The sequence below is a fragment of the Mus caroli genome, chromosome 9 (assembly GCF_900094665.2).
Source record: "Mus caroli chromosome 9, CAROLI_EIJ_v1.1, whole genome shotgun sequence".
In the NCBI taxonomy this organism is placed as follows: Eukaryota; Metazoa; Chordata; class Mammalia; order Rodentia; family Muridae; genus Mus; species Mus caroli.
In genome coordinates, this window is record NC_034578.1 from 64,768,794 (window position 1) to 64,792,939 (window position 24,146).

Genomic DNA, 24,146 nt, shown 5'->3' on the forward strand with positions numbered 1-24,146 from the left:
GGGAGGGGAGGGGAGGGGAGGGGAGGGGAGGAAGGTAGGTACAAGGAGAGTCAGTGGCCAGTATGGCAATATTAATGCTTGTCTCACACATAGGCCCAAAGGCTGGCATAGCTGACATCCTGACCAGAAACCACTAGTGAGCAAGCACTGTGTTTTATGGGCCTTTTATTTTCTTTTTTTGTATTTTTTAATTCAGAGTATCAACAGGTTGTAAATTACTTTTGAAACTTTATAAAGTTTAAAGGAAATACAAACACCACCTGTGTTATAGGAAAGAATGTACTTTGAGTCCAACTCTTCCAGTCCACCTGTTCTTTGCCATTACCTCACATAACCTAAGACCCTGGAGAGGTCTGCATGCCTCAAGTCACAAAAGCCTAGGGACACCTGCTGTATGGCTTCATGTGTAGACTCGTCATTACATGCATTCCAACCCACATGCCTTCCTGGTCATCATGTGTACAATATTTTGTTGATCTTCTCCTAGCAGACTACAGTAAGGGATACAAATGGATGGAGGGATGCTATTTTACTGGGTTCAGGCAATAAATGCTTACTGCACTTACAGTCTAGGGCTAGGTGTCGAATTCAGGGGTAAGTGAAGCCTCATTTAACCTTGCAGCATCCCCATCCTGCCCCAGTGGGCTCACTGTATAGACAAAGCAGCTGGCTTCAGGTGGCATGAAACATCAGACAGACTTGGAGGAAACCAGACAGCCACATGGACTAGAGGACACTGCAGCCAGTCCTTGAAGGGTGTGTGGCCAGAATAAACATGGAAAAGTCAAAGAACCTCTATCTACAACTGCCTTCAATGCAAAATCACTTCTCCATGTCAGGGAGCCTGTGTGAGAAGGGGAGGTTCAGGAGGCACACCACCACAAGCCCCAGGGGGCCTGGAGTGTTACCATACTGCAAAGCTTGGCTTTGACCCCGGCTCTCACTAGCTCAGAGCCTTTATTCCTGTATGGAAAAGCAAGACTAAGTCTGGACCTAAAAGGACGAAGTGGGGCTACTGTTTAAATATGACTGGCACACCAGGCGTCTCACACCCCCACAGAGGGTTAGAAGCAGCAGTTCAGCAGAAGAGCCTGCAGTATAAGCAAGAGCATGGCTCGAATCTGCCAGTGCCTGCAGTCTGCAAACCGGTGTTCACACTTCATGTGGATAATTGGCTAAATGAATAAACTCAATTCTACAAATGGCTTGGCCCAACCCTGAACTACACAGGACTATGAAACCAAATATTGACAAATCAAATTGAAGACTTAAAATCCATTAAAATGCCAGGTCTGACATAGAACAGACAAAATAAACCTGAGCTCAGAGAAGCTGCTTGGAGATTATCTTCAATATAGAAGTGCCAGGGTGTCCAGAAATTCTTTCTTTAGGGCACAGTGAGTCAACTCCTGACCCTCCACCTCCTATCTCCCCACTGTGAGCCACTGAGGACTGAATTACAGCTATAGATCCCTAAGCCATCAGCACCTGCCACCTGTGAGGCTGGCAGGGGCAGGGCAAGACACCCAACCTCCAAATTCACATTTCTCTTTCCTGTTTAGGTCTGCCTTTTAGAGCTTTTTCTTCTGAATTGAAAGAGCCCTTTCCCAGAAAGAGAAGGAAGGCCCTAAGACTGGACAAGTAAAGGCAACTCGCAAGGCTCAGGGAGATCCTGAAAATTACATGATTCACGAGGTTTCTCTATAAGAACAGCAAGTAATTGCTCAAGAGGAGAGGCTCTTCAGCCAACCAAGCTATCTGCAAGTTAGTCAGGGAGTTCCAGGGATACAGCTTTTGTGAGGTGTCACCCATCCTAGGGTGAACTTCTCAGAGATACAGCTGCCTTGGAGTCACCCATGCTCATGTCAATAATCCCAATAAACTCACTAGTCCATTAAGTTAGATGTGGGTGGAATCACTTCTTCAGTCTACTATCTGTGCCCTACCTGAATAGACATTTGTTCATCAGCAAAAGTCATATAACACTGTACCGTGCCACCTAAGTCCTTCCTGAACTCAAGAGACCAACATACTTTAATATTGTCCCACTGGGAAAGTCCTTCCTAGGGACACAGTGAGTCTAAGAGGGAGTAAAATATAAATGAGGAGTAAATAAGGATCAACCCTATACTCCCAGCATATGGGAAGCTGAGACAGGAGGACCACCACGTGTTCACAGCGGCTGTACTACAGAATGATAACTTGCCTCAAAGAAAACCCATTTCACTCATGGCCCAAGTAGTGAGAGCAAGAGTAGGGAGAATAGAAAGAGACTCATCTGAGACCAACAACCCAGACTGTATCAACCACTGCCATGCTTCTGTAGTGTGACCCCCAAGTGAGTACCTTCATCCCAGGCCTCGCTGAATCAGTGAGCACACCTATAGCCTAAACAGCAGGAGAGTGAAGTTGCAAGAATGTATACCAGACACTTATCCCAGCATCTCAGATGTTTCAAGGATTCCATATATGGCTTTTTGAACCGTCAACAACTCAGAAGAACCAGTCTAGTTCTTATAAAAAAAAAAAAAAAAAAGGTAACCAGATATTTGGAAGTGTCTGCTGAGGTGGCTTGCCAGCTATTCAGAGTACATAGGTATCCCAGGCATAAGTTCAGGATGCACTCATCACATGGACTCAAGACTTACCTTTAAGCCCTGCCCCCGCCACACTTTCTGACCATCTCGCCCCTCAAGCCCTCACTCAACGCTCTCACTTTAAGCCCTGTTTATGACTCTGAATATGGCCTCTGACAGTCAGCTTGAAGGTACAGCATATGGCCAGCTGATGCTGCCTGCTCTTCCAAATGAAAGAACCCAGCTGTTTTAAGAGATACTGACAGCAAGCCCACTGCACAGAGGCCCTGGAGGGTTTCAAGGCATGGATTAGAGCAGTGTGATATGAAAGAAAAGGATCCAGAAGCTAAAGACACAATCTACAACAGCTGCAATGACGTACAAGCACCAGTCATGAAAGACAAGAGAAAGTCCTGCCAGGCCTTTGGTGAATCACTCTTTCTTTCTTTCTTTCTCTCTCTCTCTCTCTCTCTCTCTCTCTCTCTCTCTCTCTCTCTCTCTCAAGTCAAGGGGTTCACTAAGCCACATTCCATGACAAATCATGTACTGAGAATATCAAAGCAATATATTTTTATGTAAAATATCAAGACATTATTTCCCAAGAATGGTCTATAAACCATCAGTATCAGAGTGACACCTTGAACATGTCAACAGAGCTGACTCTCAGGTCTCACCCAATCATCCCACAGTAGGTCTACAGTTTATTTTAATTATTAAAACAATATTAATTGAGCTTAACAGTGCTGACACATGCATTTAATTCCAACACTTGGGAAACAGGGGCAAGAGGATCTCTGTGAGTTCAAGGCCAATCCTGGTCTACAGAGTGAGAGTGAGTTCTAGAACAGCCACAGATATACAGAGAAACCCTATCTTGAAAAACCAAAAAACAACAAAACAAAACAAAAAACCAGAAAACATATTACATGAAGACCAATGGAGTACAGGGTGACATTTCGGTACATGGGTATGACCCAAGGGGTTGGCCTTTTAACAAGGTACTTTAGTGACCCAGCCGGAGAGTACTTAGAATCCGCCAGGCTACTTGGGTAGGTCTGTGATGGTTGACTTGGGTTTTGATGTCATCTCTTCCTTCTTGTTGGACATGACAGCAGATTGATTCTGAAAGGCTCAATAAGTACTCAATAAGTGTCAAATGAATGGGCAGTCTACCAACTGACTGTTGAAGAAGACATCTACCTTGAGGCAAGTACAAAGAAAGATTTGATAAGGATGGAGAGAGATGGAGACAGACAGACAGACAGACAGACAGGCAAGTGTGAACACTTAGGTGGGGGGAAATGTGGCAGTGGGATGGAACAGGCTGAATGAGGAGGTGCACACATGCACCAGGGAGAAGGTTGCTAGGGAGGCCATGGCTCCTGCATTCCCATCATGTGTATTGTCCACCTATAGGCCACAGCCAGTATGACTGCAGTACCATGAAAGGGAAGGAAGGAGACAGGATGGTAAAAATGGTGTATCTGCCTCTGGTGCTGGGTGGTGGTAGAAACAGAATGGGCACACATAGAGTTTCAACTGCTATCTCCAAGGCTTTTGGAGCTGGGCATGAAAGAACCTGGCTCTCGGAGGCTCATCCAAACTTTGGACATTGCAAATACAATGTTATCTACAAAGTTCAGGCTAGAGTACCACGTGATTGAGTTATCAACAAATATATAGATATTCATATCCATATACATAGAGATAGCAAGAGAGATAGGTAGAAAGGCAGGTGGGTAGATAAGTAGGTAGAAATGGATATCACCAAAAAAGTAATAATGTTTTAAGTAATTTCATGATTTGTACTGGGCCAATTTCATAGTTTTATCATAGGGCACACGCAGCCAATGGCTGAAGGTTAACTGTGCCTGGAGGGAATTGGTGCACCAACCAGGTCTGGCTGGACTCTTTAACCCACAATCTCTTCAGTCTCATCAAGCAGCAACGTAGACATTACTTACAGTCTTCAACAAGCCGATCCAGGAACTTAGGGACATCCAAGCAACAGAGGAGCCTCAATTCCAGTCCAGATGTTACCCTACAGCATCGCACTGGCAAAAGAAACACAACTGTCAGTTCAGAGACCTCATTAAGCAATGTATTAGTTAGCCAGGCATGGTGGCGCACACCTTTAATGCCAGCGCTTGAGAGGCAGAGGCAGGCAGATCCAAGTGTGAGGCCAGCCTGGTCTACAGAGTCAGTTCCAAGACCACTAGGGCTACATAGAGAAACCCTGTCAAGAACAAAGTTTCAATTACTCACAGCTGTGATAAAACTCTTGACCAAGACTACTGCCTTTACCTGCCTCATTTTTCAAGAGTACAGTCCATCAGGGTACAGGCAGTAGGGCAGCAAGAGCATGGAGCAGGAAGCGGAGAGCAATGAACGCTGGTGCTCAGCTCTCTTTCCTCTTCAGTGCAGGACTCCAGCCCATACTATGGTTTCCCCCACATTTACTGCACTCTCCACCTTAGTTAACCCAATCTAGAAACTCTCTCACAGCCATGCCCAGAGGCTTGTTTCCATGGTGATGCTAAATCCCATCAAATTGGTAATGAAGAAGAACTATCACAGCAGGGAGCAATATCCTCACAACAGTAAACACTCCTGATTGGGTTTCAGATTATAAAGAGGAAAGAGTGAGTTCCCAGGCCCAGGACACAGGGCAGCCTCACAGCCTGTACCTACCCCTGCTCCTTCAGACAGAGAAAGAGTCTCCATCTCCCTGCTGTAGACTGAGGGGTACAGGAGCCCTTGGAAGCCAGCAACTGAAGGTGCTCTCTTCAGAGATGAGGCTAAGGCTCAGAATGCTGACAGACCTTGCTCCAAATCAGCTGCATGTTGGAACCAGAACCAACAGCAGGCAGTTGCCTTCCTAAGAAAACTCCATGTCTAAACACATATTTCTCTCGTTCTGTCTAGCTCTGGGTGGGAGAGGAGACTAAGTCATCTGCAGTTCCAAAATCGTAACCATTTCTCCAATTCATATCCCCCATCCTCATCCAAAAAGGCCTGTATCAACCCAACTGAGGCTCCTGGCTTTCCTCAAAAACAGAACAACACACAACAAACAAACAAACAAATGAAACCAGAGTTTTAGAAGAAACAGAACTTTTGTATACCATGGAGGAAGACTATCCAAAGCCTTCAGCAAGAAGAAAGGCTAAAGAAATAAAGACCAGATCTGAATCTTTGAGATGCAAAGAACACAGAACAGAAGAGAGCATTCCATACCTGCTCTTGAGGTTGGCAGACCTGGAGGAAGCTAAATCTGAGATGGTCTCCACAGACTAACATTTCACTTGTGGTCCCCAGCCACTTGTGCTACGGTGGGAAGCTGAGGAACCCGAAGGAATTTTAGAGTAGCTAAATTAAGCCAGTGGCCTAAATTTTGAAGGGTAGAGCTGGCCCCGAACTCTGACCCACTAGGGAATAAGTCGACTGCCACATACTTCCACCAGCATGAATTCCACCATGCCCACCCCCCAATGACAGAACCAAACCTGCTGAAACCGTGAGCCAAAAGAAAGCTCTCCTTCCCCAAGCTGTTTCTGTCAAGAACTGTGGTCACAGAGACCAAAAGTTAATTGATATGAGAATCAAGGGACCAGAAGCCATCCCAGAAAATGCTTAGGGGCCGTCAAAATTAAGAGCATCTTAAAGGATAGCAGACTGACTCCTGTCCTGTTTCATTTTGATGAAATGAAATAAGACTATCAAAGTGCTCGTTCTATAGGAAATGAGGCTTCTGATTATGGTCTGGGTTCTTAAATTAAATCTTCACCTAATTATATGTTGAAACATAATCCTCTAAATGGTTGCCTCTCCCCCTGGGTTTTAGCTGCAGCTGGTCGTGAGGAATCACTGCACCTTGCAGCTTATGCCTAACCTGTGGATGCCATAATAGCTCACCTGTGAGACAGGGAGCGCAGATGGGAAGCCCAAAGCATTCTGCTGATACAAAATTCGGAAACTCTCTTACCCTCGGGAAAGAGGGCCAAATAACGTCACATGAAGCTGGCATCCACAAAGTTTGGGGCATTTGCTTACTTTGAGGAAGCAGAGGCCAGACTTTACCAATCTGAGTCGCAACGTCTCTTTGATCATTGGTAAACTAGTGTAATACTGTGATGCTGGCTGTATTTTGTTTGTAGAGCCAATTCCAGCCTCCCTCCCTCCCCTGCCAACACACACACTAAATGGGAATTTAGATCTGTTTCCCCAAAGATCTATTTTTTTAAATAAGGCAAAGTTAAGGTTTTGGGTTTTTTTTTTTTTTTTTTTTTTCATAAAGCAGAATTCAGACAGTGAGGTCATCTGTTTGGAAACTACAGCAATTGTTCCAATTTTTTTTTTCCTCCTGTGTTCACATTCTACTTACTCTGGATCATAAGAGGGAGATGGAGATTTCATAGAAAAATGCAAAGGCTTCTTAGGCCACCCACAGCATGGTCAAGGCCTCCACACTGGGAAACAGGCACATAGCTAACTGATCACTTGCCATCCAATAGTTAGTCCACCCACAAAGCTAATGAAGACAAACCAAATACATGACTAGAATTGGTCAGCAGTCCCTAGCTCCATCTAAGCAAGCACATAAAACCCTCCCACAATGTCCATGACGTTCCTTATCCTTAAAGGGAGAAAAGGGATCTGGAATAGGAAGCCCCCGAACTCCTCTGAAGGTACAACGGGCCTTTACCCTCGAAAGGAAAACACAGTCAGATTGTGCATCTAGTGTCAGGGGACCCTGACCTCAAACTCTCTGTTCCTCAGTATAAGAACCCCCTCCAGTACCATAGTCCAGGAGTTCTCTTCTATAATTCTCTCAGCAACCCCAAGTTCTCTGCAAGTGGAGTTGTGAATGGAGGAGACCTGTTCTGGGACATGATCACAAGAATACTGGCTTCTTGCAGCAGGTGCAGTGCACAGCGTGGCTCTCCTCATAGCCAGACTTCCTCAGGACTGCTGGAGGCCTCGTCTAACAGCTTCGGGATGGACCTTCTTACAAAGCTAGGCTCAGGCTCAGCATTTAAATTTCTAAGATCAATACTACTAATAATAAATAAAAGCGCATAAAAACATGCATACTTCTAATAAGAGATAAAAGGTGACTGGATCCAGATGGGAGTGGATGCAGGGGAGAAACTGGAAGGGGGAGAGGGAGGGGAAACAGTAATCAGGACATATTATGTGAGAAAATAATTTGTTTTCAATAAAAAGAAAGTGAAAATAAACAGATAAAAGAATATGGGCAGTAATCATTTTGTTCTTCATGAAGCTAAAAAAATTACTAAACATTTTTATGAACATGCCATATTTTAGTGAACTTTAAACATAGTTTTGTTTCTTTTAAAGAGAGGATTTGTTTCCCTTTCACTTATGTGCATGGAGGCAGGAATACATGCAAATACACGCAGGTGTGTACAGAGCCTCAATGCCTCTGGAGCTGGACTTACAGATGGTTGTGTGTTGCTCAGTGTGGGTCCTGGGAACCCAACGGGAACAGTATGCACTCTTAACTGCTGAGCCATCTCTCCAGCCCTTTGTTTTCTATTCTTAAAGATTTACTTTTATATGTTTGTGAATGCCTGTCTGTATGTATGTGTACCACATGTCTGCAGGTGCCCTTGAAGGCCAATAGAGGGTTTTAGACCCCTGGACCTGCAGTTAGAAGAAGGTATGGATCACCAGATATGGGTGCTGGGACTGAATTTGGTTGGGTCTTCTGGAAGATCAGAACTGTCTCTCCAGTCCTATAGTTTTGTTTTCTGAAAATTCCTGTCTCAGATCATATTTCATTCAAAATTAAGAGTGTTTTCCCCATAAAAATCTGTTATTTTTTACATACTGTTTTTTCATATCCGAGGTATGAGACTACTTTCCTGCAATTCACAAAGCATAACTATCTGGACCCTCTGAAAAGAACTAATTCATGGTTTCATTTCTAAGACACAGAGATGCTGTTCGCCTCTTAGGGGACGTAGGGTGGGAAGTCCATGAGTATCCATCTTACTCCTTATGACTAATCCCTCCCAGCTGTACCAGCCTTGAGCTCCGAAGCTCAGGGGATTCCTCCTCAGTCTCCCAACTAAATGTGACTGCAGGTCCTTGGTACAGTACTTGGGCCTAGACATATAAATCATAATAAACTCTAAAAACAAACAAACAAAACAGATTCATGCCTGTGACAGGATCTCCCAGGGCTATTTTAGAATTATTATCAGCCCTACTTTGAGATGCCAGAAAAATATGAAGCGAGACCCAGAGCTGGTCAAGGGTGGGGTCTGACTGGCAAAGCAGAAGGCTCTAGACACATCATCTATAAATATATCTTTGCTTTGGAAAGTCTACACCCTGGCACAGTCCTGCATTCTGCACTCATACCATGCTGGGCCAGCCCTAGGTATCTGTGTACCCAAGGGTCTTCTCTGACACATTCTGCAAATCTATTTCCTAAGGCACATTATGTCCTTATGTTGTCCCTAGCAGCTGAGGGGCAAGGGAAGGACCAGACCTTCTGCAGATCTGGGAGGACCCTGCTTCCTCTGATGGAGATGCTGAACCCAGGTTCTGTCATCCTCCTGCTCCAGTACCTCATCTTTTCTTTGCCTTCCCTATGAAAATTTTGCTCATTGGCTGAATCAAAGCAAGTCATCCATCAGCCAGAAATGGCTAAAAGGCAGAGAGATGTGAACAGTATGTCTCAATCTCTAGCCCTCCCCACATTCACCAGACGCATCTTGACCACATTAGTAAGAGCAAGCCATCCAAACTGTTATGAAAATCTCACTGGAGACAGAGTTTGTCACTTTAAGTTAATATCTTCATTCCTTTTGTGTTGCTAAAACAGAGACTTGAAACCCAGATGATTTATTTTTAAAAACAATAAAATACATTATTTCTTATGGTTCTAGAGGGGATGGAGTTCATGGCCATGAGGCCCACATCTAGACAGGGCGTTCATGAGGTATCATCCCATGTTAGGAAGAGGAAGGATCATAAAGAGTAAAGGAGCAGAGGGGTGGGGGGCTGAAGTCGCCTTGGCAACAGAACCTTCTAAAGGGTGTATAGTATACATAGCTATGGGTGGGTACATGCGTGCCTACACATAGAGACCAGCAGTTGGCCTCACATGTCATCCTTTAGGAGGCGTCTATCTGTGTGTCTGTTCCTTTGTTTTGAGATAGGGTCTTTCACTAGGACTTAGGACTCCCCAATTAGGCTACACTAGCTAGCCAGCACTACTTGGGAACACAAGCGTGTATTACCATGTTGGCTTTTTACATGCCATGCTGGGAACCTAAGTCCTCATGCCTCAAGCATTTTACCAACAAAGTTATCCCCGGAACCCCAAACCTAGTACTCTTTAAGATAACTGACCTACTCTCATGGTAGTCCATGCATAGGCCATGGGTCATGGATTTTAGATCATGACCTAAAAAATCTTCCTACAGGCCTGATTCCCCAGTTCTTTTTCATTGTGAATTAAGACTACACATAGGGAATTTGAGGAACATTTCAACTTCAGTAGTTATAGTAGTCAAAATTTGACACTTATGATATTTAATAACATTTCGACCTGGTTTGAGGCTGTACGCATTGACCTAACACCCAGGAAAATTATACAGGCCCAATGATGGAATTATTCTAGTTCCTTTTTTTCTACTAAGAGTCTTCTCTTCTCTCCTAAGTCTGTTATTTAATAAGCAAAACTGGGGAGCTGGAGAGACAGCTCAGCGGTCTGCTTCCAGAAGTCCTGGTTTCAATTCCCAGCAACCACATGGTGGCTCACAACCATCTATAATGGGCTCTAATGCCCTCCTCTGGCACAGAGGAGAATGCAGATAGAGCATTCATATATGTAAAATAAATAATTCTTTTAAAAATCAAAAACAAACAAGTAAGACACAAAACTAGAAACACAGACCAACTTTCCAAGAAGTTTGCATGTTGGAAACACAAATGTGTGTTTATGTCTATACATGTATTTGCACATATACTTGGGAGGGTAAATATGTATTTGTGTATGCATAAGTATGTCTCTCTCTGTCTGTGTATATGCGTATGTGTGTATGTGTGTTCCAGTACATGCATGCACACACAACTCTTAATTTACTCACAATAATAGCCTTACAGGGAAACTATTGTTAAGAGCTCAGGAAAAGACAAGTCTTGCCAACTCCAAAACAACAAAGGGTTTCAGCAAGTAACATGGAAACATAGTGACCTCACCCCATCAAACCCCCACCTCTGAGCCTGTGCATCTGGGGACCTTTTTCAAATCTGGAGTGCTCCCTTATAAGTACCATTCCTCTCCTGGAGGATGGCCAAGCCAGGAAACAGATTCCAGAGGTGGCTCTTTGATATTTAGCCCAGACAACCCACTGGCCACTGGGGCTCCTCCGCCAGGCTGAGGGCTGAAGCCCTCAGCGAGGCTGGAATCCCCAGCCTACCCACAGGCATTAGTCACTTCATCCAGCTGCTAGTTCCTGTCCAGTAAGGGCCTGAGCCAAAACTGAAATGCACTGTCTGATATCAGTCCTTAACTCCCAGTGACTCATGCCAGTGGGCCTCTCATAGGACACATGTTCTGGGCTCCACGATGCCTGAGTTTCCAGAATTATCATGACAGCCATGAAGAGTGGCCTGAAGCAGATGATGAGACCATCTCATCATCTGGGAATCCAAGCAGAAGCCTTCATGCCAAACAGACACACGCACACGCACACGCACACGCACACGCACACGCACACGCACACGCACACACACACACACTGCACTATTAGAAGACTATGCTACCCAAAAGGAGCTTTACCACTCACTCCACACACACACCTCATGCCCTGTGATGACATTTTTGGAAACAGGCTATCAGCTGCATCTCCTCCCACTTCTTCCAGCTCTCTACCCTCCCACCAGCACCCCAGGACTGCTCACTGGCAGCCCCATGATACTGGGCTCAGCATGCTGTGAAGACTGTTCATCTCCTTAGCACAGCAGCCGCTGGAAGGTAAGGCCTGTCATTTCCAGCTGCCTCTCTCAATACGTACTGAGAGAGCCTGGTGGTGTCCAGCTCCATCATCAGCCAAGGGGCTCAGAGCAGATGTGCCCCCCTGTGCCTCCTACACGGTGGCCACCACTGACTCAATGGGGTCGGCTTCTTCCTCATAGCCAGTGCTTGACTTTCTCCTCTGCCTTCAGGATGGACTTCGACACCAGAGCCCTCAAACCTAAGATTCTCAGCCAGTCCCTGACTCAGTCCCGTTCCCATCTTTCCCACACAGACAGACACCACAGACCAGTCCCAGGGGGATGTCTGGCATCTGAGGCTCTCTCCCCAATCCGCCTACATCCTGCCCTCACTATGGGGTCTATGCTCACGTCATTCCCTCCAGAGAAGCTTTTTACCTTATTTTCCTGATAGAAATCTTCCTTCTTCCTCAAAACCCAACACACCACCTCCAGCCCCCAGGATGACTCTCGGACCCCAGTGTTTGTCCCACCATGTGAAACTTCATACCAGATGGCTCCTGTATTGGAGGCTTTCCTTGTGGCTGTGACAAGATACCTCACAGAGCCAATTAAAGGCACAAGGAATTTATTTTGATTGACGTTTTCAGGCAGTCCATGGTGATGGGAAAGGCCCAGCAGCAGGAAGGTCCGGTTGCATCCATAAGCAGAGAGCAAAGCAATGAATGCTGACACTGCTTGTCTTTTGTATTCAGTCCAGGACCCCAGGCAGTGGAAAGGGGTTGTTACCTATGCTTAGGGTGTGACTTCACACAGCAATCCAATCTAGAAACTCCCTCACACATACAGTGAAGTTTGTCTCTTGGGTGATTCGATATCCTATCATGTTGACGATCTATATATTAACCATCACAGTTCTCTTCTGCCTGGCTTTCCCCCTCACCGACTTTTATCTTTGTACCCTACAGAACATTCAGTACAGACATTAGCAGATGGTGAGGACTCAGGTGACCCCACTGGGCTCCCTGAAGGCCATTTCTAGAAGTAAGTCGTAATTGGACAAGGAGTTATGCATGTTCCCGTTAGCATGAAAAGACTCCACCACATCAGATCCTCTCTCCAGGCTCCAGTACACAAAGGTCAAATAATAAAACCTCCTCCACAAACTTCAAGACTCCCCTGGGCCCAATTTGAAAAGTTGGGGACCACAGGGTAAGCACTTACAAGGAACAGCTTCAGCTGATGCACATCTTTAATCTCAGCACTCCGGAGGCAGAGACAGGGAGTTTAGGCCGATGCCAGCCTGATCCAGGATGGCCAGGACTATACAAAGAAACACTGTCTCAAAAGAACACAAAACAACAACAACAACAACAACAACAGCAACAACAACAGACTAGCTTCAGGGAAAGTGTCATTGTAAAATGAATTTAATTTTTAAGTCCATCCAAAAGCTATCTATTCACACATCTTTCCTTCTGACTCACTGTGCACATATATTTGGTTCTATAATCACAGTTGCTGGGCCAGTGACAGTTCTACAGGTAACGTGCACCCTGCGATAGCCTGATAGAAACAAAACCAGTTCGATCCCTGGTGCCCATATAAAAAGCACTTCTACAGGAAGATGGTAGGCAGAGAAAGGGGGTGCTCTGGAAGCTCACGGGCCAGCCTGCCTGGAGTAAGCAACGTGGCAGAAACGCTGTTCTCTCCGATGGGGCTCTGCTCCCACATCCCAAAGAAAATCAGGAAGTAATATTTGCCCTCGGTCAAGAAGCCTCTGAAATCCCACCCACCCCTATCAAACAAACGCTCCTCATTTGATCCAAACTCTTTCAATTACATGCCTAAAAGAGACAAAGAAAACCCCACTACCACCTACCCCTGCTTTGATGACACATTTAAAATGGTTGCTTCTGTCATCCAGTTAAACTGCCTTGATAGTTAACAAATGGTCACCAAACCTGGACCGCTGCTTGTGTGTGAGTGTCGAGGCTCTACTTTTAGAGTCTTTGTCGATCTCTGTGTGTCTGTCTGTTTGTCAGCCCGCCCATCTGCCCGTCCATCCGTCCCTCCCTCCCTCTCCCCCCCACCACCTTGGCTGAACTGTAACTCCCTAGTAGACCAAGGCAGCCTTGACCTCATTCATATTAGTCCTCCTGCCTCCTGAGTGCTGGGACTAAAGGTGTGTGCATCACCTTGGCCAGCCTTGTTTCTCTTACAACAGCACCCAGCACCGAGCACATCAGTCCAACTAAAGCCTTTGTCATTTGTTTCCATCTAAAGAATAATCATGAGGCTAAGGCTGTTTCTCATTTAGCCGAGTGCTTACCGGGCATTCAAGCAGCCCTGGGTTCACTCTCTAAGACTGCATATGAACTAGACATGGTGGCACAGGCCTATAACTCTAGCATTACTAAGGAGTTAGCAGGAGAATCAATAGTTCAAGGTTATTCTTTGCTACATAGGGAGTTCAAGGCCAGCTGAGGATATATGAGATCCTACCCTCTTCCCAACTCCCTTCACAAAACCCACAAGCATTAGCATCAAAAAGTAATGTTTTTAATGATTTCAAAAACCAACACTGAGGGTCTACAGCATCACAACACCCTAATTCTCCCGTGTCGGTGAACCCCTGCTGGGTTCTCATCTCAGTCTTCACATTGACCTTTGTCTCTTAGGGGCATTTGAAGAAATTCTCTAACATATATTCTAGCTTTGGTAAACTTAGGTATAGCCCTAAGGATGTTATACCAAGCCAAGTTCACTCTTCTGGTTCTGTTCCATTCTTCCCAAGATCCTCTCTGGTAACAGGTAAGTCAACCCACCCAAGACTGTTGTTGTGGCTGCTGTTGTTATTCAACGAGAATTTTGAGCTGTAAAAGTGGCTTTGGAGCTCCTGTAGCCCAGGACTGCCAGAACTGAAGGCTGAGAGGGTCACATGCCACCGTGCAGTGAGAAGCCATTCACACCGGCTTCCTTTCATTTGATTTATGGAATTTTGTATTCTAGCTTATTCAATATTTGCATGCTTACTTTCATACCAAAACAAGTTTTTAGCTTCCGTATTCCCTCAGAAGACATAAGGCCACACAATATATGTTATGCTTCTTTCATAATTTATGTTTATTTTATAAATCCAAGCTTATCTAGTAGGCCTTCAGCCCTGTGTCAAAGACAGCAATTTAGTGTCACCCCTTCCTTTTACAGGGAAGGAACCTGCTGCTCAAATAGATTGGGTCACTCAACCAAGAAAGAACCTTGGAGGTAGATCCAGGTCTCTAGACCCTGTACAAGGGCTCATTATCCCTGAGGAGCCAGACCGTTCAGAACCACTCAGTGAGTCTAGCTCATAAGGCGATGGTCAGTATTTTCATCTCCCCGTGTCTGCTACATGTTGGGGTATATTAAGACTAATGAGCTTCTTCCCAAACTTGACCCAAAGTCTATAAAAGGGAGACTGACCCTTCACTGGCAAGTAACCACTAAAACTCTTCAGCCTTAGGAATATTTCTTCCCAGCCACCACAAGATTTTGTCCCATTCCCATTTGTAAAATTACAAATATAAGCTATATAGTGGATACGAGCCACGGTGCCAGTGTAACGGTAACCTTCCTGTTGCTATGGCCAATGCCCAGGGTCAACAACTCACAAGGAGGCAATATTCACTCTGGTTCATGGTTTTGGAGCACTCACCCCATGGGTACTTTGGCCCCACCGGGTTGGCCCTGCAGTGAGGCAGAGCATGCCTGCAGGGAAAACATGGTAGAACAAACTTGGTCTTCATGGTGGCTGGAAAATGATGAGCAAGAGAGGAGATGCTGGTGTCCCAATCACTCCTTCCTGCAATGATCTCACTTCTCACTGAGCTCTGCCTCCTGCAGTCTCCCCTACTTCCCTACTACAGGGCAAAAGGCTTCCACCAAACCTACAATACCCAAGACCTCAGGAGACATTGCAGATTTAAAGTCTAGTGGCCAGGAACAGCAGCATCTACAATGGAAGTTAAGACACAAACAAGACCAAGACTACATCCTCTCAAAAGCAGCTTCATCAGGAACACAAGGCTGAGCTCAGGTGAGAACTGCTGACTCCATTCCTAAGGATAGCGTCTAAGCCACTGCTAGCTACTGCAGCTACTCTACATGTTATAGTAAAGGTTCCAGTACAGTACTTCACATTCCAAAGTAAGATAGGGAAAAGACCACACTAATAATTGAGCCATGTTTGGAAACATATACATCTTTTATTGATCATTTATCTTTGTGTGTGTGTGTGTGTGTGTGTGTGTGTGTGTGCGTGCTCATACAGAAGACATTTGTGTACCACAGCATGCATGTATAAATCAGACGACAACCTTGCCTGTTTTAGGCATACTTTCTTGTTGTTTGTGATTGCATTTATCAGGCTAGCCCAGCCCCAAGACTTCTGGAGATTCTCCTGACTCCATCTTCCATCTTGGTGTAGGATTTTCACTATCATGGATGTGTGCTAGCCTGTGTAGCTTTGTATGGGTTCTGGAGGTCTAAACTTGGGTCTTCATGCTTGAGTGACACACACTTTACCCACTGAGCCCTCTCCCCAGCCATCGGACTCATACCAACATGGAGTACTTTCTATCTGCAGGGGACACATGGCAATGTCTAGAGACAACTGTAGCTGTCACAGCTGCAGGGAGCAAGTGTGTTGTGTAGCCGAGGGCATGAATGCCGCCAAACACTCCTCTCCAATGCAGGGAACAATCCCCACAGCAGGAACTGTCTGTCCACCAAAATGTCAGTGGTCCTGAAGGGGAGACTGAGCCTGGCAGCACCAGAAGAGATGGGAGCAAGGTTATACGTTGCAATCTTGCCAGCAGTGGCCTGCTTGGTCCAGACATAGCTGCATTTCCTGGATCCCGAGACAAAGGGGATGGCCTGCTTGAGGATTTACATCCACTCAACCACATCTAGTACTCACTCTCAAGTCTTCCAGTTTGGTGGCTCTGCAAAGGGGCGCTTCCCACTAGGCCTCACTCACAAAGCCCTACAGCATCTGACTGGGAAGGAGAAGCAGTGGTGGTGGCACTGCCTGCTCCACACTGCCACTGACCCACACTGCCACCCAGCAAAGGACTCCCTCGGGGACTTAGAGGCCACAGAAATGAAAAATGCAAAGGGCTCCAGGATTCCACAACTTCCTTTTAATTATAAATGCCCACGATTCTAGTTAGTCAACAAGAGGATAGAACAGATACTTCTTCACTTTGAATTCTAAGTTCTGTTTTGCAAACATGTGCCAACCAAAAAAAAAAAAAGGCGGGGGGGAGGAAGAAAACAGCTAAAATAAAAATATTACACCCTCAAGTACATGCAATATACATAGAAAGCTTCCTGCATTCTCACTGTTCTCGGCAACCATACATCAGCCCAGCACCCTGACTTTCAGGATGGACCCAGGACTACACCATCACTCTATGGTCAGAAAAAACACATGACTGCCTTGCCAGTCCTAAGACATTCCCCACTGACCCTGACTATATCCACAGTCTGCAGAAGTCAGGGCTCCTCAGAGAGGCTGACGGGTCAAGTGTATGTGTGCGTGCTCTCTCTCTCTCTCTCTCTCTCTCTCTCTCTCTCTCTCTCTCTCCTTTCTCTCTCTCTCTGAAAGAGAGAGAGAAAGAAGAGAGAGACAGACAGACAGACAGAGACAGGGACAGAGATAGGGAGACAGAAAGACAGAGAATGTATGACAGAGAGTACAGGAGCTGTTTTACAAAAAAAAAAAAAAAAATTCCTCCCTTGTAAAATTTGGGGTAAAACCAGGCTATAGAACAGGTCAGACCTTCTAGGCCAGGTTACAAATTTGCTATCATGCCTTCTCTTTGGAAGGTGGTGAGGAGAGTGAACCAGTGGCCCAGCAATACTACACACAGGAGCCCCAACTTCTCCATCCCACATGACACCAGGGAATCTGCACACTGCCAACTGCAACAGAGTCTCTATGCTACAAGCTCAGAAGCCCCAGAAGAGAGAGCCCTGCCCCGGCTGAAAGGAAACAGCTTATGTGGATACTGCTAAGTAGAGGCTAAGGGCTAAAGGGCTAAAGCACATTTCCTTTGCCTCAACAAAAAAGAAAACACCTCCACTCACCACACATTTCCTAGCACATCCATCATCCGTAACACAAATGAGAGGACGCAAAGATCATCCGGAGAGTGCCGAGCGATCCTCTGAGAACCTCCACAGACACCCACATGCTGGTTCTTGGCAAGAGAGAGTTAATGTCCTGGGGCCAAGGCTGCCTCTCAGCATGTCCAAATGTGAAATCATAATAGAGACACTGAGGGATTTAGTCATGAGCCCTCCCCTCCACCATCAGATGGAATGGCAAAAACGCAGAGTGCTGGGAGCCAGGACCAATTTCATTTTCCCCCCTAACCACGCAAAGAATTTGCATTTAAAATGAGCATCTCATCAGCCTTCCGAGAAGGCTCATTGCTGGCTGCTAACATTAGCCAGAATAGAAGCGATCCCTCACTACCCTGCATCTCTCACTGCTGCAACCACAGTACCTGGTAGCCTTGCAGGCCACAGGACTCCCCTACATAGTTGCATCATACAAAGCAGGTACCAGAGCGACACACAGAGTGTAATCAGATCAACTGAATCCAAGGGAACAACACTGCCCTGGATCAGGCTTGACTTTCTCTACCACGTCACAAGGACAAGCTAAGTTGTAGCAGGAAACAAGCGAAGCACATGAAAACCAAAGTGGAAGCCAACGGGAGAGAGAGCTCCGAAGCCTGTCACTTACTCAGCAGCTGCGAGACAACCAGTCCAGTGCAGAACACTGGAGCCTCGCTCGTCCTGGCAACTGCTGGGTGACAGGAAACAGTGTGAGACCAACCAGCCAGGAAAGCAACAGTGACTCTAACACTGGTAAGAGCTATATGTCAAAAGCAGTGGTGCTCAGAAGCCTATCTGAAAAGCAGAATTTATCTTGTATATATGTATGTATACACGTGTATGCCAATGTGTGTGCACATCTGTATGCTTGTATGTAGATGCCAAGGGTAATAAGCCTTTGATGTTATTTCTTCGGTGACTACCCACCTTGTTTTCTGTGACAGGGTCTCTCCCTGGCCTGGGGCTGTGGGATTTGTCTAGGCCATCTGGCCAGTGCGCTGCAGAGATCTGCCTGTCTATTTTTTCCCATCACTGGGGGCTACCAGTACAAACCACGGTGCCTCGTTTCTTCATGTGGGTTCTGAGTGTTTCTGTGGGCAGCACTTTACTGACTGAAACATCTCCTCAGGCCCAGAACTTGACTTTTGAAGGAAGAGGAGGGACAGATGCAGAGGGGAGCCCTAGGGCACTCATCTCTGCTCTTCAGCCAGTGGGGGCCAGGGAAAGCGGAAGCCAGTGTGGGTGGTTACTCCACACTCAGGGTAGTAGTTAAGTTTATTAAACACAGAAGAGCCTCTTCTTTTCTTCGTTTTAATAAAGCTGAAGAAGGAACATCTGAAAACCACAGAGAGGGTCAGACCAGAGCTGTAAGGCTGGAGAAAGGTGGGTCACCTCCTAAAGCAGCCTCCAGGGCTCTTGTGTCAGCTGCTCACCAACCTGTATGATACAAGGGGACTTCTTAGGGCTCTTCAGTAGTTTGAGTGCCTCTTCCTACATCCTCTGCCTAGAGGAGGCTGCAATGGGCTGTGGTTAGGAAGTTTTTTTACTAGAAATAGCTAGCTAGATGATTTCCTAACAGGAGTAGTTTAAGAATGAGACATAAGGCATTTCAAGGGGAAAAGAGAACTAACTCTCAGGAGGATGCTGGTCCAGCCTGCAGTCTCCATGTGGTTCTTATTCCCACCAAGGCCTGCACCAGGCTGCCTTTAAGCCTGCTCTTCGAAGGAAGGCCTATCCCAATGGGACAAGAGCCACACCCATAGTTCAGGGCCATTTCCTCCTGCTCACAACTCTCATTATCCAGACTTCAGCATCCCAACTCTCTTCAACAAAACAGATCCCCTCCACCGCCATCCCACTTCCTCTGTGAGGCATGACACTGCATCTTGTCGCAGCGTCCCCATCCAGACCTGGCAAATGTCCACCCTGGGAATCTAGACCCTCACAGTACGGGGAAGATGAGTCAATGGTTAAAAACCAGGAACTCAGTGGGCAGTGCCGGTTTCCAAAACACGGGGCCCTAACAACCTTCCAGCTAGCTCCCTAGAGTGAACAGCCCAAAGGCTGTTTGGGAAGCCCAGGCTGGTAGCCAGTCTGAACAACACAGAGACCAGCCGGCTGCCTGGTCCTTTCCTGGCGGCTGCCATAAAATGATTCACGGCAAAGCTGATGCTAATGTCATTTAGTTTATTTAAAAAAAAAAAAAAAGGCAACCAACAAACAAACAAAACCTCAAGCATAATCCTTCATCTTGGCATTTACAAAGAAAAGTCGAATGTAGGGCTGTAGATAAACCTCAGTTGGTAAAGTGCTTGCCTCGCTTGTATGAGGGGCTGGGTTCAAGCCCCAGTACCACATAAAACCCAGAAACCCAGGCATAGTGAGACACACCTATAATTCCAGCACAAGGGACATAGGGGAGAAAATATGGAAGCTCAAGAGTATCTTTAAGTATGTAGCACTGAGTTACATAAGACAGGGGGTGGGGGAAGGAGGACACTAAATGCCCTGGGCTACAGCAGCAGCCTGGACTGAATCCATCAGCACTTGGGACTTCTCTGTGCTGTTCTGGTTACTCTCGAGCCAGCAGCAATGCCTTGATGCAGTCTGCATGTGGTTTTGTTGTTGTTGCTGTGTTTTTAGGGTATTTATGTGTAAGGATGTTTTGCTTGCATGTATGTCTGTGCATTGTATGTGCAATGCCTGAAAGGCCAAAAGTGGCAATCAGATCCCCTGGACCTGGAGTTAAGATGGTTGTGAGCTGCCATGTGGGTGGGTGCTGGAAACCAGACCCAAGTACTTTGGAAGAGCAGCCTGTGCTCTTAACTGTGGAGCCATCTCTCCAACTCATGTGTTTTAACATTTTGGTCCTATGTTTGGGAAGGTTGTGGAGGAAGTAGGTCATTGGGAGGAGGCCTTCAGGCTTTATTAGGCTAGCCCCTCTTCCTGTTAACCCTTGGATTCCTGAATGTGGATGCAGTATGACCTGTTCACCTCCTGCTCCTGCCGCCATGTCTTCCATACATCATGACTGAAAGCATCTTCTGGGACAGTGAGCCAGAACAGAACTGTTTCTTGTTGTTTTCATTTGGTTTGTTTTTAGACAGGGTCTCACTATGTAGCCCTGGTTTTCCTGGAACTCACTATGTAGTGTTGGCTGGCCTTGAACTCACAAAAGTCCTCCTGCCTCTACCTCCCAAGTGCTATCATTAAAGGTATTAGCTACCACACCTGGCTTTAAACCTTCCCTCTTTAAGCTACTTCTTGATATTATGTCACAGTAACAAGGGAGATAACTAACAGGGATGGAGATATGAATATATGAAGGGTATGGGCAGAGGGTAGGGGGTGAGGTTAACAGACCTACAGCCCTCATGACATGGCAAAGGGTCCTCTAAACATTATGCTGGGAAAAAGCAGCAGAAACAGTGGGATATGCTCAGTCATAAAATGTCAGAATGGAGGCTCTGGGAGAAGACACCATCGCTAGTAGGGGCCACTGTGATTTGGCTCCTGTTTTCCACCTGATCTGTATGTAGTTCACAAGAATCTGTTCAGTTCTAGGTCTATAGCTTGAACACTTCTCTGTGCTCAATTTAAAAACCCCGTTGAAAGCAACTGTCTTAGTTACAGTTTTACTGCTGTGAACAGACACCATGACCAAGGCAACTCTTAAGGACAACATTTCATCAGGGCTGGCTTATAGGTTCAAAAGTTCAGTCCAGTATTGTCAAGGCAGGAACATGGCAGCATCTAAGCAGACATGGAGCCAGAGGAGCCGAAGAGTTCCACCTCTTGTTCCGAAGGCAGCTAGGACGAGGATATTAAAACCCACAGCCACAGTGACACACCTAATCCAACAAGGCCACACCTCCTAATAGTGCCACTCCCTGGGCCAAACATATACAAACCATCATAATAAGTAAACATACTTAAAATGAGCAAGGGGTCTGCTTCTTACAAGAGCCAGCTAGAGGCTCTTTTCTGTCACAAAGACAAGCATTCCTACCCACAATCCCAGTGTTATAGGACACACTACTATGATGTCAATTACTGGATGAGCTCAGAGCACATCAAATGTTCCCAAGACTGAAATTCACCGGACACAAGACAGTCTGTTATGTTTTTAAAAAGATTTATTTATTTTATGTATGTGAGTACACTGTTGCTGTCTTCAGACACACCAGAGAGGGCATCAGAACCCACTACAAATGGTTGTGAGCCACCATGTGGTTGCTGGGAATTGAACTCAGGACCTCTGGAAGAGCGGTCAGTGCTCTTAACCTGCGAGCCATCTCTCCAGCCCACAAGACAGCCTGTTATGATCTCTTCGCAGCCCCTCATGGAAACCTGGGTCCTAATGGGAACAGGAATGGGATGGGAACGTTACTAATGTTATTACCTGAAGCAGACAGAACATTTTTTTCCTTCTTTTTTTGAGACAAGGGTCTCATGCATCTCAGGCCAAGCTCAGACTCACTATGTAGCCAAGAGTGAGCTCAAACTTTTACTCCTCCTGCTTCTACCTCCTAAGTGCCACACTTACAAGTGTGCAGCACCAGTCCTTGTACATGTGGTTCTGGGGATAGACCCAGGGCTTTGTGCATGCTAGGAAAACACTGCCAACTGAGCCACATCCTCACCCCCTGATGGAGCACTTCAGTGGGTACCTGAAACCTAACTCTATCCATAAACTCCTTACTAAAGGTCTTGGGTCACAACAGAGGAAGAGGATGGCAGGAAAGACTGACCTTGTGCTTCTAATGCCTAATTTGTATCTCTCAAATATTTGGGGAAAACTGATCTCTTTTTAAGTATATTTATTTGCTTTATGTGTATGTGTATATATACAAGTGTGTGTATGTGCCCGTGTTGATGTATGTGCAGCAGCAGTGCCAGAAGGGGTCAGAAGAAGATATCAGATCTTGAGTTACAGACCATTGTGAGCCACTATGTCACTGCTGGGAACAGAAGCTGGGTCCTCTGCAAGAGCAGTTAACGCTCTTAACTGCTGGGTCATCTCACCAGGTCTCCAGTCTTAAACCTAGTTTATCTCTCAGACAGGACAAACAGCCTATATAGGCTTGGCCTACTGCTTAGCACCCAAGATAGCTATACAGTCTCAAGCCAACGATGATTGGACGGTCATGAATTAAGATAGCACCACAGGGAGCAGAGAAAGAAAAACAGAGTCTGCCTTGGGACACCTAAGGCTCAACCCAGTCAACTACAGGTTTAAGCTGAAAGGGCAAAATCGAGAAGACCTAACTGGATCATTGTTGTACTATTAAATAAGAAAAGGTCTCAGATTTGTGCAGCCAGGCACACTTGTGCACACTCATTTGCAGGCTGATGTGTACACTTGTACACACACATATTCCTACCTCCAACCCTGCCAACTTTTCCTCAATTGCACACTCATACCAGGGGGCAGAAGAACAGTATGATGTTATTCATCTCAATGTGTCATCCAATTAAATAAGATACTTGATAGTTTATCATCTTTTATCTTTCTGCCCTATGAGGTAGAAAGAGCAGATTAACTCAGCTCTAATTCACCTTTTCAGGGAAACTAGAGTTCACCACTTTCCAGTTACAGCCCAGGCCATGTGGGTCAGCAAGCTCGGTTTCCGTGGTGTCATTATTATGGCCTTCTTTCGTGTCTGCTAGTCACAAGACAGAAGGAATAGAGGTGACAGAGGAATGCAGAAAGAATCCCTGCTAAATAGGCTGGGGAACCTGTGGGTGACAGGGCCATCCCAACCATGCGCCACCCTGGAGTTACTGCGTGCAGAGCCTCTCTGCCTCCTGAAGGCAGAGACATCCCAGAAATGGCACCAAATATCACAACCAGTTCTGGGGAAGTGGCCCAGTGGGTCAAATGCTTGCTGCTGCAAATGTAAGGGCCTGAGTTTGGATTCCCATCATTTTTACAAGTCTGGCGAAATCTATGATCTCCAGAGTCAGTGAGAGACCCTATCCCAGAAAATAAAGGTGGAGTTATTGAAGACACTGGCTGTCGACCTTTGGCCTCTACATATATGCACACACACACACACAGTCTCTCATGTATCTGTGCATACACCCACAAAGCCACATAGATTCACCACACTATACATTCACACAAATCCCAAGGCCAACCACTCAGGCCACTGGCCTCAACACACAGTCCATCTCCAGCTAAGAATGAGAAATCAGAAGCACACCAAGAGCCAGGCCCCCAGTGAATGATTCCAAGCTTGCTACAACTTTTTTAAGGGCTATTTTATCTTTAATTATGCATCTCTGGATATGTGTGGAGGGTGTCTGTGTGTATGTGTGAGTGCAGGTGCCTGTGGAGTCCAGAAAAAGGCCTGAGATAGGCCATTATGAGCCACCGATGGTGAGTGCTGAGAACTGAATTCAGGTCCTCTGCAAGAGCACTAC

The 24,146-nt window shown here is 46.0% G+C and overlaps 1 protein-coding gene across 1 annotated transcript in view; it reads right to left on the bottom strand.

Annotated features, from left to right (window-relative positions):
* Tln2 (talin 2) overlaps positions 1 to 24,146 on the bottom strand; it is a 425,269-nt gene that overhangs the window by 344,229 nt on the left and 56,894 nt on the right. Inside the window, exon 2 of the mRNA XM_029481962.1 lies at positions 4,541 to 4,630. The gene's annotated coding sequence lies outside the window, so the exon portion shown is untranslated. The remainder of the gene's footprint in view (positions 1 to 4,540; positions 4,631 to 24,146) is intronic.